This window comes from Synchiropus splendidus, chromosome 18, assembly GCF_027744825.2.
Source record: "Synchiropus splendidus isolate RoL2022-P1 chromosome 18, RoL_Sspl_1.0, whole genome shotgun sequence".
Classification (NCBI taxonomy): Eukaryota; Metazoa; Chordata; class Actinopteri; order Syngnathiformes; family Callionymidae; genus Synchiropus; species Synchiropus splendidus.
In genome coordinates this window covers 1,114,339-1,128,757 of record NC_071351.1, presented here as the reverse complement: position 1 = coordinate 1,128,757, position 14,419 = coordinate 1,114,339, and the positions used below count along the sequence as shown (strand labels likewise).

The 14,419-nt window shown below is 47.3% G+C and overlaps 1 protein-coding gene across 3 annotated transcripts in view; it reads right to left on the bottom strand.

Moving 5' to 3' along the window:
* Positions 1–13,775, bottom strand: part of LOC128749452 (neural cell adhesion molecule L1.1-like) — a 30,390-nt gene extending 16,615 nt beyond the window's left edge. For all 3 annotated transcript variants that reach the window (XM_053849083.1, XM_053849084.1, XM_053849085.1), the window contains exon 1: positions 13,633–13,775. The gene's annotated coding sequence lies outside the window, so the exon portion shown is untranslated. The remainder of the gene's footprint in view (positions 1–13,632) is intronic.
* Between the last annotated feature and the right edge of the window lie 644 nt (positions 13,776–14,419).

Sequence of the window (14,419 nt, the reverse complement as noted above, 5' to 3'; positions counted from 1 at the left end):
CACTCATTTTCATGAGCAATACACAAGTGCATTATGTAAGGTACCAGTACTTTGTTTCCAGAGAAACTCCTGTCAAATCGCAGAAAAATGTTTGTGTACTGTTTCTTTAGCATCCTTTTTGTTTTCTATGAACTACTTAAAAATAAAAAAATAAAAAATAAACAAAAATAACAAAATAACAAAAGTTTATACTGAGCTGGACACACTAAAGTCATTTAAAGACAAAAGCGCATTAATGTTTATTCACACACACACACACACACACACATATATATATATATATATATATATATATATATTCCTAGGACACAACTAAAAACAGAATTCCATTCTAAACTTGTATTTCCAGCCCTGAATGTCTCCATTTATCAGCCCTGCTCTAGTTAACATTAAACATATTGAGCCAATTTCCGGTCCACTACTGGGGCTGTGTGCAAGAACCTGGGAGGCTTAGGAGGCCGGTGGGTCCTCAGGGAGGCCTGAGGGGAGGGGCGGGAGGGCAGGGTGTGTGCAGGTTGGGCAGTCAATTTTGAGGCTGAAGGGAGGGGGGGGGGCTGGGGATCTGACATGAGGAGTGCAGGTGGATGTGTAGTGTTTAACAGACCGGGAAATTAAGTCATTGATAGATTCCGATCTGGTGAAAAGAATTGCCAAGTGTGGATGGAGAGATTAAGAGAAAGGGGTGGTGGGGGTATTTGTTCATGGAAGAGTGCTGTCTGAGCTAATGATGCTGTACAGATTCAACCCAATCATAACTGAATGAAACAAACAGATCAAAACCGTCCTCACAACTTAAACATCCTGAGAGGAAAATAGCTATTCCCAGATCGGCTCGTCCAGTTTGTCTCGTGACCTAAATCCACCTCAATTCATTATTCATGACATACCTAACGCATACTTCCGCACACACACACACACACGTGCTGCAGCCTGAAGGTGTGCGTGTGTGTGTGTGTGTGCAGATCTCACTGCTGATGTCCTCCACACCAGACCTCATAAATATGTAATTGGGGTGTCATTTTAATAAAGTGCCACTGAGTTAAATGTGTCTGTCTGGAGGTGAGGGATGCACATTGTTGAGTGTGTGTCTCACTGTGTGTGGCTGTGTATTCTTGACATTACATTCCTCTATTGCTAATTTGCAAAAGCAAATAGACATTCTGCCACCAAGATATTAATCTGCATATCATTGTTGATATTTTAAAGTCAAATACGATGTGCTGGCATGTTCCAAAGTGAGGGGGTTTCATGAATCATTTATGAGCACAATAAGGAGTCTGTTAATTGACTGGACCAGACAAAACAAGTCAAGTCATAATGCAAACAGGATTATCGTCCAGTTTTTAATTCTAGAGATCAGGATGAGACAAAGCGGAGGATTGAAAAATGTGCAGGACATTTTCACAGAGGCAAAGTGTCTGAATGGCTTGGAAACGGTCCTAATATGTATATGAGACTAAATAAACATTAAGTTAAAGTGAATGGAGACAGCAAATAATAATGATCAACAGAAACTGACTTTGATACAAAAAGAAAATCTACTGCAAATATGTGATGCTCACATAGAGGCCAATTTCCAAACACATTTGTTGGCTATTTTTGTCCCACATTTGCACAAAAATTCATGCATAACAGAAGGCTGTCAGTCTAAAAGTATCTTGGGTTTTGCACTCTATAACATACAAATATTGAGTTGAAAAAGTGCAGCTGCTCCTGAAAAATGTGTGACACTGTAGTCCGCTGAAGATCATCCACCTGTTTTGTGCACAACATTTAGAAAAACAGCTGATTTGGACTTTCATGCTCAAATTAATCTCGATCTTTTATCTAGAAGCACAAAAACGGTGCTTCCATTTCAGAATCATATCCCTGGAGCTGAATGTGCTCTGTTGTTCCATTAGCAGCCGAGTCACTGTTTTGCTGGTGTCTGACATTACTTCTGCTCTGGCGTGCAGTAATGATGTCATCATCCGCGCCATCATTTTAAGTGAATGACCTCAGAGGAGCCCCTACAATCACTCTCACATCACCATGCTCCTCTGCCTTTGTGTCCTCGCCTAACCGGGCAATAACTCAATAAACACCAGGAGGTAACAAACACTGGATCAGACCAGTGTTTGACAGACCACCAGCCGCCCACTGTCTTCCCAGCTCTCTTTGTTTTACTCTCCGTAGAGGCTGATCCTCAGTCATCAGCTTCTTTTCAAACGCCGTGTTTGTCTGTGGATCTCTGCTGCAGTCATATCAGAAACGCTGCTTCAGGCCAGACTTGAACATGAAAACAACCCCCTTATCAGCTTCTGCCATAAAGGAAAGAGCCTCCACTCCACACCCCCCCTGATGATAGACACACCGTGGATGTACTGAAATAATAATCTTAGGATAACGACAAAGGTATTAGTCTACAGTTGTGGCCCCAGCTGGCCAGCTGAGGGACCTTAGATTCATCCATTGCTGTGTCCCTGAGGCAGCAATGGGTTGCACCATCGCCCTGATGAATGACATCACCATCTTAAAATTGGAATTACCCTGCATTTAGTGGAATGTAATCCTGTTAGAAAGCTTAGCATAATTGCACTAAAATACCATTTAGCAAAACTAGAATTAGGGCGGCGTGCAACATTGTCGCTCCTAGAAAAACACAGTTCAACAGTGAGATTAAAATGCAAAATAACTTTAACCTTTAACCAGTGTTTTGCTCCTGTGTCCGTCTTGTGGGATCACAGACTTAGTGGCATCAGTTTAAACAGCTTGAACTCAGACATAGTTTGGCTAATTTGAAGACAGCGGCATCAATATGACAGTGTGCATCGGATAATGTCAGCTATAAACAAGTTGACACTCCATTACTGATGAGGTCTGCTCATGTAAACAGGAGCCATATGGCAGGTGAACTTGGAAAACTCTCGTGGTTCAAGGCCCTAGATATCAAATTGAAATACCAAACTATTTTTCTTTGGATTCCAAAGTGGCTGCTGGCCAAGTCATGTTGCCACTTGCACAAGATGTTTACCACCAAGCCCTGAAACCAACTTCATAATTCTTGGCCTGTCAGCAGCAGTGCAACGTGGAGATGACTGAAATGGCTTAGTGAAAGTGCGGGGTGATTCAAAGCAGTTAGCTCTGATGCATGGGCAACACACTTCCCAACAGCCGCCATCAGTCAAGCCTGTGTCAGTCTTAGCATTTAGAGTCACGATCGCTGTGCAACGACAGTTCAGCACTTCTATATGAAATCATGGTGGAGTTTTACATTATCACTACGCAATTTGATGTGGCCTCACATTCCTTTAAAACCTAAAGGATTCGCCTCCAAGGCTTTCTTTTTTTCTTCATTTTTATCTTCCAACTTTTTAAAATTCAACTGAAAATGTAACTTTCACTCACCCGTAACCTTATTTAGCTTTCAAACATTGAAACTAACTCCAAAATTGATGTTTGTACATTTGGATTCACCATTAACTTCATAAAACGCAACAAAGCGTAAAATAAATCAACTCTCTCGTGACTATGGCGATAAAATGCGTCACTATTCTGTCGCCGTTGAGTCGAGTTCACACCCCGTGGTCGTGGTTTTGATTCCAGCTTTGCAATCCGCTGTTAGCCAAAACACTTCTGTTGACGTAGAAGCTGTTTTACGTCTCAAATTATGTGCTGTGTTTTTACGAAGTTGCCGGTGGTGTGTGCTGCCTCAGTGGCTTTCTAGCATGATCATTTTCACTTTTCTCCCCATCAAACTGATTTCTTTTCCTCCTACTGTTTTCTAAATATTTGAACACGTTCGGTGCCTTGGTGCAAGCTCAAAAGTGGTGGAGTCAGACTGCAGACTGTAGTGTTTGTACTGCTCCCTGAAACTTTATAAATATAATATAAGCTACATTTTAACCTGATATTTGTGGATGAATTCATGTAGGTGTATTCAAATGACTGTGTTTCAGTGTGACTTCAGTGTTGGGTCGGCCCCAGATGGCCTTTTTAATTAGCGATCACATTCCTTTTGCTTCACAACATGCTTTCTTTGTGCTCCTAATCTGTTTTCCCAGTGTGGCACCGCTTTGTTGTTCCGATTTCGCGAAGGAAATGTTTCGTCATGCATCAAACATGTCACCGTTCAGAGTAAATAAACAACTGCTGTACCTCGACATGATAACACATGGAGGGGGAGGGGGGGGGGTGGGGGGGGGGGGGGGGCTGTGGGGGGGTGTTTCAGATGTGTTGTTTTGGGTGTGTGGCGGGGGGGGTAAGAAATGACAGTCAGGTTTCCCCTCAGATTTCCTGACTATATTGCTGCGGCATCTTTGGTAAACTTCTAATGTCTCCGCCGGGATGACTTTTATTGACGTCCCAGGACGCAAGCATCACCTTTCACATTCAAATCAGCTCCCATTGCTGTGACTGTAGCCTACCTCCCCCCGGTGCTTCACATTTGCCTTTCTCCACACGACAAACCCGAGTCGGCATAAATCGGCCATTAGTGACGGCATGTGCTCGGGTAAACAACGGCTCCCAATCTGGGTGGCGCCTGGCCCGGCTGGGGTCTTTTTACATTTGGCTGGGAGGCGAGTGGCACCAGCTGTGAGGGGCCACAGTGTAACTGAGCGCTCTGGGCGGTAGATACAAGCGCCACGGGCCGTACATCCATCACTGCTTTCAAAGCAAATACGCTGCGAGGAGCAGGAGGGGAACGGGTTAACCAGGGTCACGCCCAAATGAAGGGCTCGGAACACGGTTAACATGGAATCCTGTTCACTGTTATTTATGTATGACAGGCTGCTGGAGTGCTCCTGTGCACCGCCATGTTTTTGACAGTCAATACAGGTTCGTGTGTCACACACAGGTTAGGTTGTATTTACAAGAGGAAGGAGTTCAAGAATCAAGAGACTCAGCAAGTTAACAGGATGGTGGCGTCGGTCTATTTACCTGCGAGACTTTTACTCCACCACGGCCTTGTGAGGGAAGTGATTTCACCCTGGTCAGAGAGCCAAACTGTTTGCCGCCCTTTTGAGAAGCTAGATCTGTTGGTCAAACAGAGTGGTCCAAACATCTATTCCACTTCAGCACGTTTCATCGAGGCAGCCTCAGAGCAGTATCGTTTGAGCTCATGTTTCTCCTCAAGTTCAATACGCACTCTCTCCCAGCTCTGTTTTCCTGCTCTTAAACAAGTCCTCTGGGTAACAGCTACTGCTAAATGATCCAGCAGATAGTCGATATTTGTGTCTGGAGCCAAAATGCGCACTTGTTATATCAATGTTTAGTCCTGGAAATTGAGACTCATAATGGCTCTGGGTGCGGTGACAACGATGTGCAGCACAAATGTTACATGCATGGATGGTTACTATGATGTCACTTTTATATGAATATAAAATGACTTGTACTGGTTCAGTGCAAGTGCATTCACCATTGTCACACATGAAAATCCTCCATCCACCTACGCGCTGACTTTTGGAGATCATTTCCTGCCACCCACCCACCCACTCACACACACTGTCTGCTGCTGCACAGATGCTTCAAATCCAGCCAGTGCACAGACTCCCAGACTTAATCTGCGCTGGCAGGGAGAAGAAGACTGCCTGCACTTTCATTCTGGGACCCCCTAATCTTAAACCCTCGTGAGCCTGACAGATCGTCTACAGCGACGGTTTACAGGACCGAAGGAAATCTTTGTGACACGACATGTTGAGGCATGCACGTTCAAAGGAGCTCGCAGTGATGGAGAATTTGTTTTAGTTCGCCAAATGTATATATGCATATATTTTCATGTTGTCTTTGGATTAAAATGTTAATAAAGACTATTTTTAATCTCATATTTTCTTAAATTTCTCCATTTCAGTATCTTTTTTTTTATACCATTCTTTACCATTATCTTTACCATTTTGTGGGTTTCTTAACTTCAATGTCATTTCTCCCTAATGCTATCAAATATTTTCAAATTATAATTGTATATTTGTCCTCATAGAAAGCAATGACACACTTGATGTTGTTACTCACACATTTGTCCTACCATTATACCAATGATAATCCATTTTAAAAATTGTTTTCTCTCATTTTGGGGCCAGAGAAGAGGTCTGGAACTAAGGTGTTGTGACAATCTACTGCATTTTGAATGACTGCAGTTCTTCGTATGGCATGAAAGAAACTCATAAATGTTTCAACTTTGGTGTAAGTTATGCCCCATGTTTTCTAGCTAAAGACAGTAAGGTGAAGCAAAGACTGCAGAGTGATGTTGTAACCTTTTCTGGAGATTTGCTTGAGGGCACGAAGGTAAAATATATCCAGGTGTATTTCTGGATTCTCCTCAAAATAAACCACTGCGATCGCATCTCTCAGCCGCTTCGCTGAAGCCACAACTCCGTCTCCAAGTTACAGCGCTCCCAGATGGCCGATCAGATGTCCGCAGATGCTCTTTTTTCCCCTCCTTATCTCTCCTCCTCTGCTCCCCTTCAACCTCCTTCACCTCCAGGCCGTCCCGCCCCGAGAGCTCAGAGGAAGGTTTTAACTCAGAAAGATCAGATTCTTATCACGTTATTGAATCAGCTTCTTAAAATGTCAATTTCCATTGTATGGGCGAGCGTGTAGCCGGTTTCACTCCCATCCCCGTCACCATGGTAACCCCAGACTCCAGCAGCATCCAGCAATATTTTCCGCCCCCATCCCCCCTCGCTGCCCCTCCTTCTTTTGTCCCATCCCCCATGCCTTCCCTCTACACCTCTCTCACTTTCCCGTGCCACTCCCTTCTCCTTGAATCACCTCCCTCCATCTCTCGCTCTCTACACAAACTTGTCACCGTTATTCGAGCGTTTGCTGCAAATTCTTTCATCTTTACTTGGAAAACACCAGACAGACGCAGGTAGCAGTTCACTATGATCACATAATGGATGTTCTGTGGGTCTTTGGAGGAGTGGGAGAGAAAGAAATTGAGCTGAATTTTGGCTCTTTATGCCCATGACTGTAGTTAGCATTCAATATTCCATTAGAAAAACTCCTTGTTACATTTTTATAATTATAAAATGTAAAATACCTTCACCTTCTTCTGCCGCTTATCCGGGGTCGGGTCGCGGAGGCAGCATTCGGAGCAAGGAAGCCCAAACTTCCCGGTCCGCACAAACCTCCTCCAGCTCCTCCCGGGGGATCCCGAGGCGTTCCCAGGCCAGACCGGAGACATAATCTCTCCAGCGAGTCCTGGGTCTTCCCCGGGGTCTCCTCCCGGTAGGACATGCCCGGAACACCTCCCCAGGGAGGCGTCCAGGGGGCATCCGGATCAGATGCCCGAGCCACCTCAGCTGGTTCCTCTCGATGTGGAGGAGCAGCGGCTCCACCCCGAGCTCCTCCCGGATGACCGAGCTCCTCACCCTATCTCTAAGGGTGCGCCCAGCCACCCTGCGGAGGAAACTCATCTCAGCCGCTTGTATCCGCGATCTCATCCTTTCGGTCACTACCCAAAGCTCGTGACCATAGGTGAGGGTGGGAACGTAGATCGATCGGTAAATCGAGAGCTTCGTCTTGTGACTCAGCTCTCTCTTCACCACGACGGTCCGATACAGCGACCGCATCACTGCCGCCGCTGCACCAACCCGTCTATCAATCTCACGCTCCCTTTTTCCCTCACTCGAGAACAAGACCCCGAGATACTTAAACTCCGCCACTTGAGGCAAGACCTCTCCACCAACCTGGAGAGAGCAAACCACCGTGTTCCGGTCGAGAACCATGGCCTCAGACTTGGAGGTGCTGATCCTCATCCCGGCCGCTTCACACTCGGCTGCAAACCGACCCAGCGCATGCTGAAGGTCCCGGTCCGATGAGGCCAGCAGAACAACATCGTCCGCAAATAGCAGAGATGAAATTCTGTGGTTCCCGAACCGGATCCCCTCCGCCCCCTGGCTACGCCTAGAAATTCTGTCCATAAAAGTGATGAACAGAACCGGTGACAAAGGGCAGCCCTGGCGGAGACCAACATGCACCGGGAACAGGTCTGATTTCCTGCCGGCAATGCGAACCATGCTCCTGCTCCGATCATACAAGGAGCGGACAGCCCCTAGCAGAGGGTCCCGCACCCCATATTCCCGGAGCACCCCCCACAGGACATCGCGAGGGACACGGTCGAACGCCTTCTCCAAATCCACAAAGCACATGTGGACTGGTTGGGCGAACTCCCATGAACCCTCGAGCACCCGGTGGAGGGTATAGAGCTGGTCCAGTGTTCCACGACCGGGACGAAAACCACACTGTTCCTCCTGGATCAGAGGTTCGACTATTGGCCGAAGTCTCCTCTCTAGTACCCTGGAATAGACTTTTCCAGGGAGGCTGAGGAGTGTGATCCCCCTATAGTTGGAACACACCCTCCGGTCCCCTTTCTTAAACAGGGGGACCACCACCCCGGTCTGCCAATCCAGAGGCACTGTCCTCGACTGCCACGCGATGTTGCAGAGACGTGTCAGCCACGACAGCCCTACAACATCCAGGGATTTCAGATACTCCGGACGGATCTCATCCACTCCCGGGGCCCTACCACCGAGGAGCTTACGAACAACCTCGGTGACTTCGGCCCGGGTGATGAGAGAGCCATCCGAGTCCTCAGTCCCCGCTTCCTGAGTGGAAGACGTGACGACGGGATTGAGGAGACCCTCGAAGTATTCTTTCCACCGCCCGACAACATCACCAGTCGAGGTCAGCAGTCTCCCACCCTCGCTGTAAACAGCACTGGTGAGGCACTGCTTCCCCCTTCTGAGTCGACGGACGGTTTGCCAGAACTTCTTCGAGGCCGACCAATAGTCCTCCTCCATGGCCTCTCCGAACTCCTCCCAGACCCGAGTTTTTGCCTCCAAGACTGCACGGGAAGCGGCACGCCTGGCCTGCCGGTACACGTCAGCTGCCTCAGGAGTCCCACAGGCCATCAAGACCCGATAGGACTCCTTCTTCAGCCTGACGGCATCCCTTACTTTCGGTGTCCACCACCGGGTTCGGGGATTGCCGCCGCGACAGGCACCGGAGACCTTGCGACCACAACTGCGTGCAGCCGCACTGACAATGGAGGAGGAGAACATGGACCACTCAGACTCCATGTCACCTACCTCCCTCGGGATCTGGGAGAAACTCTCCCGAAGGTGGGAGTTAAAGACCCCACTGACAGTGGGTTCCGCCAGGCGTTCCCAGCAGACCCTCACAATACGTTTGGGCCTGCCCGGTCTGACCGGCTTCCTCCCCTGCCAGCGGATCGCACTCACCACCAGGTGGTGATCGGTTGACAGCTCTGCCCCTCTCTTCACCCGAGTGTCCGAGACACGTGGCCGAAGGTCAGATGACACGATCACAAAGTCTATCATAGACCTCCGGCCAAGGGTGTCCTGGTGCCATGAGCACTTATGGACACCCTTGTGCTCAAACATGGTGTTCGTTATGGACAAACTGTGGGTGGCACAGAAGTCCAGTAATAGAACACCGCTCGGGTTCAGATCGGGTAGGCCGTTCTTCCCAATCACGCCCCTCCAGGTCTTGCTGTCATTGCCCACGTGGGCGTTGAAGTCTCCCAGTAGAACAATGGAGTCCCCGGTTGGGGCACTGTCGAGTACCCCTCCCAGTGACTCCAAGAAAGCCGGGTAGTCTACACTGCTGTTCGGCCCGTAAGCCGCAACCGCTGTGAGACACCTGTCCCCAACCCGTAGGCGTAGGGACGCGACCCTCTCGTTCACCGGGGTAAACCCCAACACGAAGCTGCAGAGCTGCGGGGCTATGAGCAAGCCTACGCCAGCCCGCCGCCTCTCCCCGCGGACAACTCCAGAAAAGTAGAGGGTCCAGCCTTTCTCAAGGAGTTGGGTTCCAGAGCCCAGGCTGTGCGTGGAGGAGAGCCCGACTATATCTAGCCGGTACCTCTCAACCTCCTGCACAAGCTCAGGCTCTTTCCCCCCCAGCGAAGTGACATTCCATGTCCCAAGAGCCAGAGAATGTCCACACGAACCAGGTCGTCGGGCCCCCCGGCCTCGACTGCTACCTAGTTCTCTATGCACCCGACCCCTATGACTCCCTCTGTGGGTGGTGGGTCCGCAGGAGGGACGGCCCATGTCATTCGTTCGGGCTTGGCCCGGCCGGGCCCCATGGGCAGAGGCCCGGCCACCAGGCGCTCGCATTCGAGCCCCAACCCCAGGCCTGGCTCCAGGGTGGGGCCCCGGCTGCGCCATGCCGGGCGACGTCACGGTCCTTGATGTTTTTGGTTTTGTCATCGGGGCTTCTGAACTGCTCTTAGTCTGACCCGTCACCTAGGACCTGTTTGCCATGGGAGACCCTACCAGGAGCATAACGCCCCCGACAACATAGCTCCTAGGATCATTCAAGGTACACAACTCCCCCACCACGATAAGGTTGCAGTTCCAGGGGGAAATGTAAAATATAATTATTTTAATAATTATTTGGGACACAACATTTGCAGACAACAAAAACAAACAGAAGATTCCCAAAAGAGAGTTTGAACCAGTCATTTTAGCGATGACCTTTGAACTATTTCGGCTGTTAGAAATCAGCTTCTCAGTAAAACAAAGAGCAGAGCCATAATTTCAGTTGCTTCCTGATAGTAGAATATATGACCTAGTTTTCTGGGTTGCTTATAACGAAGAGCTTTATTCTGTAAATTAAAAATAAATAAATTAAACTCTCAGAAGCAAGTGTTACAATATACTAAATATCAATTCATTTTTAATTTGAGACATAAAGTGTCATTTTGTGAGATTGGATTTTGAAAACAAATCATGATTTATGACAATACTATGAAGGACATGAATTCTGAGCGTAAATGAAGCGCAGAAGGGACAAAAATGCAAGGGACGACCTCAATAAAATGTTAAATAAATGCAATTGTAAATTACATCCTGTTCATATCTATTAAACTTTGGTCTTGATACCAAAGGGGTGTGAGGCGAGAGCGCCACCTTATTTTATTTTATTTATTCTTTATTCCAAAACACTTTCCTAGTTAGTGGGCTCCCCGCAGACCATGGCAATAAATTTGATTCTGATTCTGACCTGAAACCATCTGAATACAATCAAACAGCCGCCATGTTTTTCTTTTCTTTGGACGCCTTTGGCTATGAGTGAAGTGGCTCTGTTGATATATGTTGTTGACAACGCCGACAGCTGTTCCAGCGCTCCTCACTTCTAATGTCTTCCATCATGGAGGACCCGTTTATTATGGGCTGCATAATGGCTCCAACTTAAAAACCATGATGAAAAACAGCAAATGACATGCCAATATCCATGCTGCCTTGTTAATATGAAATAACCTTTTCTCTTTCCTATGTCGAACAGGAATGAGGTGTTATGGATGCATAGACACTTCAATTATCCTGAGAGCTGCCCATGCGTGATGAATCGGAGAATGTTCAAATAAATCACGCTACTGTCTTGGAGAATGACGACAGGAAAAGAGTTGAGTAATAATTACATATCATGCTTCATAACTGTATTTTATTGTGGGATTTGCCTCTGCCAGTTCATGATGTCAATGCTCAGATAAAGTCTCTTCTGTGTCGCATGAATGGACTCTTCGTACTATTTAAGCAGCTTCCAGGAAAGAAGACAAAAGTCATGCTTCTGCCAGGATATGAATGTGTGTGTGAGTCAGAGTGTGTGTCGCACATGGGTCTCGAGTCACAGCTAAATCCATTGACAGTAATTGGCTGTTTTTTAGGAGATTATAGTCCCAAACATACAGCGGTGGTTAAAACCCCTCCCACCCTCTTTAATCCAGCTAATGGAGGTGCCTCCAACACACACACACACACACACACACACACACACACGATAAGGTTAATAAGACACTGGAGGAAAGGGGACAACAGGGGACGCAGCATTCCTTCCATTTCTCAGCACAAAGGCCTCCTTCTGTCCGACATAAATGTACAGCAGAGAGGAAGAAGAAAGGCCAAAGTAGCTGAAAGACGGATCGGAGTGGAGGGAAGGAGGAGCAAGAGAGATAGATGATCATGAATGGGGAGCAATAGCGGAAGCTAGAAAGGGGAAGAAGTGGGACTAATTTCATTTTCTTGGCAAAGACCTCCTTCTGACCCTCTGCTCTGCTCCTCAGGCCTTTTAGTCTGGCTCCACACTGCATCTTCAGCCTTTCTCCTGGGACTTTTATTGACTTTACAGACCTGCCATGACAACACATACCTTGCATGCAGCCCACAACAATGCACGGCTAAACGCTGGCAGTTCCTCTGTCAGGCTTTCGCATTACACAAGCTTCTCCAGTCCTTTAAAGAGAAGTTTATTCTACAAAAATGGATGGGTTTCGATTATTTTCAGTCGTCCATATTGCTATAACACAAAATCAAAATAAAGAAGCAACACACCTAGCAAGACATGTTAACATGAATGACCAATATCAACTTTATTTGTTTATTTAACTCTGACTATTGGTCGCTCTCATGGAACTACACTGTCTGTGCTGTTCATTTGGCACGTGTGTGGGATCTGACCAGATGGTGAGCCCAAAACGCTGCCAAGCATCAGTAAAAAAAGAGGTAAAGTGGGCAAAAAATATAAGTAGCCACTTCAAAAAAACCCTTCCCCTCACACCTCCCCTCCCTCTCGCCGATACTCTTCTCAGGCCAGACCCCTTTTCATCTCCTTCTCTTTCAATCCTCAGAGACTTTAAGGATTTCCAGCCGCTCATTCAGTCCCGAAATTCTCTCCCATTTGCTCCTTCTTATCAACTTCTCCTCCCCGTCCTCCTCCTCTCCGGCCCTGCCCTCATTTGCAATCCTCAGCCGGTGAGAAAGCCTCACAATGCAAATGACAGAAAGACAGACGAGTGTGGGACTCAAATAATGTTGCCCAGAGCCATTTGAGGAATCCTTGGGTAAACAGGAACCTGCTACGCCTGGGAAGTGGAAGCTGATGTGCTGACCTGATGTGACACTGACTGCTGAAGAACTGGGGAGCAATACTAAACCATGACATCGCAAATTCATCAATGACTTGCACATTTTAATGGCTTGAAGTGGTCTTTTATTTATTCAAAATGCAATCATTTTATTTATTTATTTAAAAGAAACAGGGCACTAAAATGTTTCACTTCATTTGAATCACAGCCAGATTTTCTGGCAAGCAACAGCAAATTCAAAAATACATGAACTAAAGGAAAGACTAAAAGTCCTTCTCCAATGTCGCTTGTCTAAATGTCTGCGAGCAGACAGTGATCGTCTTCCATGGAAGCTGAAACAGCGTGAACATTCTTCAATGGTTTTGCCAGCAAAATAGAGATGTATAAACCTGAACGCATCCAACTCAAGTCAAGCAAAGAGAAGCTACAAACCAGACATGAATAATTGAACCCTTTCATGTCTCATAGTGCAGCATTCAATATTCATAAAAACACAGTGCTGCGGTGGACTTTCCAGAGGTGGAAATGCTGAATACAGCGAGACAGAGTGGCCCTGCACACTGACACACTCACTCGGAGAGACAGGAGTCCCAGAATTGTGCTTGAGCTCGGTCCAGCAGACGTCTGATCACACACACCCAGATCTCCCTTCATACCTGTCATTGCATTATGTAAGTCGCCACGACAACCCACAGCACTTATCTGGGGAGAGCAAACAGACACGTGGCAACACCCACCCACGGCTATTGTTCGCTTCTTACCTCTCCAGGTGCGTCTCCTTCTTCTGACTCTCCCTGCTGCTCTTTAGATGCAGTCTTCTCCACTGCTTTTTTCTGCTTTCCTTTTTCAGGCTGATGCTGCAGTGGTACATAAAACACACCCTTCTGGTCGCTGCCTCTCCTCCCTCCTTTCTCTCCTCCCTGCCGCGCTCTGATTGGCCGCTTCACACAGATGACATCAGCTTCTTTCATTGCAGCCTCTCTCTGCCTCCCTCCGCCCCCGTATTCCCCTGGTGTCCTCAGCCCCTCCTTCCTCCCTGTTCCCCTCTCCATCCCGCCCTGTCAGTGGTGGTCAGACTTTGGAAGCATAAGTTCATGATCCATCACGTTATTAACAGGCTTGGCAGAAATATAGCACAGCATTAATTCCACTTTATTTTGTTGTTGTGTGACCCAGAATCATCATCATTACCCCACACGAGTATTTTAGCTGAGGTGAATGATGACGAACTGGCTTGAACTCAATGACCGTCCAAGAGAAACTTCTGATCCGTTTGTTGACTGCTTCCATCAATCCTCATCATCATCTGTCAGTCAGTGCTGAAGCTGTTCCCGCTCAGCTCCTCCTCCTCTTCCTCCTCCTCCTCTGACACTGACATTTTTATTTCTAAGGGACAGCGATTCAAGTGTGACATGTTACTACCTGTTGAGTTGTGGAGGCAGTTTAAATACTGCACTTCCTGTGTGTGTGTGTGCGTGCTTGTAACGCTCTCCTTGTGGGGACTAATTCCTTGGAAAAATACCTACTTGTGAGGACATTTTGTTTTGT